Consider the following 5,000-nt stretch of genomic DNA (forward strand, 5'->3'; position numbering starts at 1 on the left):
AGGGCAACTTTTTACCTGTGACACCGAGGAGTCACGAAAATGCCACCTAAGATTTACTAGACATTGTGCGTGAAAAACACCCACAGCCATTTACTGATGCGGAACTTTTATGTTATTAAGTCTTAGAAGAAGAGAGAGAGAGAGTGGGGGGAGGGGAGGGGAGGGGAGGTAGGAGAAGAGAAGAGAACAGAGAAAGAACAAGAGGAAAGAGAGAAACGGGGGTGGGGGGGGGGGGTAGGTGAAGGAAAGAGAGAGATAAAGAGAAAGAGTCGGGGGTTGGTGAAAAGGAGAGAGAAAGAGTAGGGATTAGGTGAAAGAAAGAGAGGGAGAAAGAGAGAAATGGGGGGGGGGGGGGGAGGTGAAGGAAAGAGAGGGAGAAAGAGAAAGGGGGGGGGTGAAGGAAAGAGAGAGAGAGAGAGCGGAGGGGGACGGAAAAAGAGAAGAGAGAAAGTGCAGAAAGAGAGAGAGATAGTGAATGGGGAGAGACTGCAAGAACGAGAGAGAAAGAGAAAGAACGAGAACGAGAACAAGGACGAGAGAGTAATAGAGGCTACGCTGCGACCGTTCTTCCCTTCCCTAATTAAATGTATGATGGAGCAGGTGATAAAGAAATGTACAGAGAACAAACAAGGAGACGAAGGGAAGTAGGGAAAGAAGACAAGAAGAGAAAAGGGGAAAAGGTGGAATAAAGAAGAGGGGTAGAAACAAAATGGGAAATAGGCAAATGAAGAATAAGGAAAGGGGGAAAACAATAACGCAAAGGGTGGAGGAGAAAGAAGGAAAAGAGGAGCGACAAAAGGGGAAAGTAGGAATAAGGAAGAAGGGAGAAACAAGGAAGGATGAAAGCAAATGAGTAATAAGGAAAGAGGGGAAAAGGGGAAAGGAGGGATAAAGAAGAAGGGAGAAACGAAAAAGCGAAGAGCGGAATAAGGAAAGGAGGAAATACAAGACAAAGGGCGAAAGAGGAATGAGGAAAGGGGGGGAAAGGGAAAAGAGGAATGGAAAGAAAGGGGGGGGGGGGGGGGGGGGGGGGGGGGGGGGGGGGGGGGGGGGGGGGGGGGGGGGGGGGGGGGGGGGGGGGGGGGGGGGGGGGGGGGGGGGCGGGGGGGGGGGGGGGGGGGGGGGGGGGGGGGGGGGGGGGGGGGGGGGGGGGGGGGGGGGCGGGGGGGGGGGGGGGGGGGGGGGGGGGGGGGGGGGGGGGGGGGGGGGGGGGGGGGGGGGGGGGGGGGGGGGGGGGGGGGGGGGGGCGGGGGGGGGGGGGGGGGGGGGGGGGGGGGGGGGGGGGGGGGGGGGGGGGGGGGGGGGGCGGGGGGGGGGGGGGGGGGGGGGGGGGGGGCGGGGGGGGGGGGGGGGGGGGGGGGGGGGGGGGCGGGGGGGGGGGGGGGGGGCGGGGGGGGGGGGGGGGGGGGGGGGGGGGGGGGGGGGGGGGGGGGGGGGGGGGGGGGGGGGGGGGGGGGGGGGGGGGGGGGGGGGGGGGGGGGGGGGGGGGGGGGGGGGCGGGGGGGGGGGGGGGGGGGGGGGGGGGGGGGGGGGGGGGGGGGGGGGGGCGGGGGGGGGGGGGGGGGGGGGGGGGGGGGGGGCGGGGGGGGGGGGGGGGGGGGGGGGGGGGGGGGGGGGGGGCGGGGGGGGGGGGGGGGGGGGGGGGGGGGGGGGGGGGGGGGGGGGGGGGGCGGGGGGGGGGGGGGGGGGGGGGGGCGGGGGGGGGGGGGGGGGGGGGGGGGGGGGGGGGGGGGGGGGGGGGGGGGGGGGGGGGGGGGGGGCGGGGGGGGGGGGGGGGGGGGGGGGGGGGGGGGGGGGGGGGGGGGGGGGGGGGGGGGGGGGGGGGGGGGGGGGGGGGGGGGGGGGGGGGGGGGGGGGGGGGGGGGGGGGGGCGGGGGGGGGGGGGGGGGGGGGGGGGGGGGGGGGGGGGGGCGGGGGGGGGGGGGGGGGGGGGGGGCGGGGGGGGGGGGGGGGGGGGGGGGGGGGGGGGGGGGGGGGGGGGCGGGGGGGGGGGGGGGGGGGGGGGGGGGGGGGGGGGGGGGGGGGGGGGGGGGGGGGGGGGGGGGGGGGGGGGGGGGGGGGGGGGGGGGGGGGGGGGGGGGGGGGGGGGGGGGGGGGGGGGGGGGGGGGGGGGGGGGGGGGGGGGGGGGGGGGGGGGGCGGGGGGGGGGGGGGGGGGGGGGGGGGGGGGGGGCGGGGGGGGGGGGGGGGGGGGGGGGGGGGGGGGGGGGGGGCGGGGGGGGGGGGGGGGGGGGGGGGGGGGGGGGGGGGGGGGGGGGGGGGGCGGGGGGGGGGGGGGGGGGGGGGGGGGGGGGGGGGGGGGGGGGGGGGGGGGGGGGGGGGGGGGGGGGGGGGGGGGGGGGGGGGGGGGGGGGGGGGGGGGGGGGGCGGGGGGGGGGGGGGGGGGGGGGGGGGGGGGGGGGGGGGGGGGGGGGGGGGGGGGGGGGGGGGGGGGGGGGGGGGGGGGGGGGGGGGGGGGGGGGGGGGGGGGGGGGGGGGGGGGGGGGGGGGGGGGGGGGGGGCGGGGGGGGGGGGGGGGGGGGGGGGGGGGGGGGGGGGGGGGGGGGGGGGGGGGCGGGGGGGGGGGGGGGGGGGGGGGGGGGGGGGGGGGGGGGGGGGGGGCGGGGGGGGGGGGGGGGGGGGGGGGGGGGGGGGGGGGGGGGGGGGGGGGGGGGGGGGGGGGGGGGGGGGGGGGGGGGGGGGGGGGGGGGGGGGGGGGGGGGCGGGGGGGGGGGGGGGGGGGGGGGGGCGGGGGGGGGGGGGGGGGGGGGGGGGGGGGGGGGGGGGGGGGGGGGGGGGGGGGGGGGGGGGGGGGGGGGGGGGGGGGGGGGGGGGGGGGGGGGGGGGGGGGGGGGGGGGGGGGGGGGGGGGGGGGGCGGGGGGGGGGGGGGGGGGGGGGGGGGGGGGGGGGGGGGGGGGGGGGGGGGGGGGGGGGGGGGGGGGGGGGGGGGGGGGGGGGGGGGGGGGGGGGGGGGGGGGGGGGGGGGGGGGGGGGGGGGGGGGGGGGGGGGGGGGGGGGGGGGGGGGGGGGGGGGGGGGGGGGGCGGGGGGGGGGGGGGGGGGGGGGGGGGGGGGGGGGGGGGGGGGGGGGGGGGGGGGGGGGGGGGGCGGGGGGGGGGGGGGGGGGGGGGGGGGGGGGGGGGGGCGGGGGGGGGGGGGGGGGGGGGGGGGGGGGGGGGGGGGGGGGGGGGGGGGGGGGGGGGGGGGGGGGGGGGGGGGGGGGGGAGGGGGGGGGGGGGGGGGGGAAAGAGAAGAGAGATGGGGGAAGCGAGGAGACAGAGAGGGGGGAGGAGAGGAGGTAGAAGGGGGGGGGGGGGACCAGGGGAGGGTGAAACGTGAATAGATGTGTAAGTATTGTTTGCCACACGTGATACGCACGCACACATATAACAGTGTTGTACATAGAAAGAAAGTTGATTTAATTTTTTTTTATTTTGGACAACATAATTCAGTCTAGTTTTACTAATTTATTTCGGTGTTTATCTTTTGGTTACTTGGCTGTGTTGTTGTGCCTCTAACTTACGTTTATATAATCTATATTATGTATCATCTATTTGCATATATCTATATTATATGTACATATATGTATATATGTATATAATATGTATTTATATATTATTTATATATGATGTATATTTATATATGAGATACATTTATAAATATATTTTATATATATATTAATATATATATATATATATATATATATATGTATATCTCTATACATTATATATAGTATATATATTTATATATAATACTGATATTAATATTTCATGTATATGTAAGTATATATATATATGTATATATATAAATGTTACATATATATATATGTATTTGTATATAAGAAATTGTTTCAGAAAGCATGAAACGTTTCGATTCAATTTTCAGTAATTTTCTCGAAACGCGTTGAACACGATATTTCCTCTCATTTAAATTCCATTTTTCCATTTTACATTCCTTTTTGAAATAAGCTCTGCAGGGTCGACATCCACATTTCTCTTCAGTATCAATAATGCTTATCAGTGATCAACATTATGAGAGAGAGAGAGAGAGAGAGGGAGAGGGAGAGGGCGAGAGGAGAAGAGAGGCGAGCGGGAGGAGGCGATGAGAGGGACGGAGACCCTATCCGCAGGGCCCCGGGAGGGCGAGAAGAGAGCGACTGAAAGATAGACGAGAGAGATAGGTAGAGAGAGAAAAGAGAGAGCAGCGCAAGAGAAGGAGAAGAAGAAAGAGAGGGGAAGAGAATGGGAGAGGAAGAAGGAGTGACGGAGGGGCGACCGAGTAAAAGTCAAGGAGAGAGGAAGTATAGGAGGCAAAGAGAGAAGATGAGAAGAGTGAGAAGTAGGAGAGACGACAGATAGAAACAAGAGAGAAGGGAGAGAGAGAGAGGAGAACGAGAGGAGAGATGGGTCGCAGAGAGACGGAGAGAATGAGAGCGAGAGAAAGAGACGCGAGATAGAGAAGAAAGAGAAAGGGGGGGGGAGGGGGGAGAGAGGAGCCAGAAGAGCAGACGAGGAGCAGAGAAAAGAGAGAGAGAGCGGGTGAGAGAGAGCATGGCGAGAGAAAGGACGAGAGAGACAGAAGGGAGAAACAAAGAGAGACGAGAGACGAGAGAGAGAGTAGAATGAGACAGAAGGAAAGAGGCGAAAGAGAAGGAATGGTGAGAGCAGAAGGAAGGAGAGAGGAGAGAGCGAGGATCAGAGGAGCGAGAGGAGAAGTAGAGAGGCGCATAATGAGGCGTGAGGAGCAGAGGAAGGAGCAGAAAGAGGAAGAGAGGAGGCGTGAGAGAGAAGAGACAGAGGGAGAGAAGAGAAGAGAGAAGAGAGGGAAGCGAGGAAGAGAAAGGAGAGCGGAGCGAAGACGGAGGGAAGCAGGAGGGAGAGAGGGAGGAAGAGAGAGACAGGAGAGAGGAGAGGAAAAAGTCGTGAGAGAAGAGAGGTCGAGAGGAGAGAGAGGAGGAGAGAAGGACAAGGACGAGGGATGAGTGAGGGAGTGAGCAGGAGAGGGGAGGGAGAGGAAGAGAGA

Source organism: Penaeus chinensis, chromosome 22, assembly GCF_019202785.1.
Source record: "Penaeus chinensis breed Huanghai No. 1 chromosome 22, ASM1920278v2, whole genome shotgun sequence".
Lineage (NCBI taxonomy): Eukaryota > Metazoa > Arthropoda > Malacostraca > Decapoda > Penaeidae > Penaeus > Penaeus chinensis.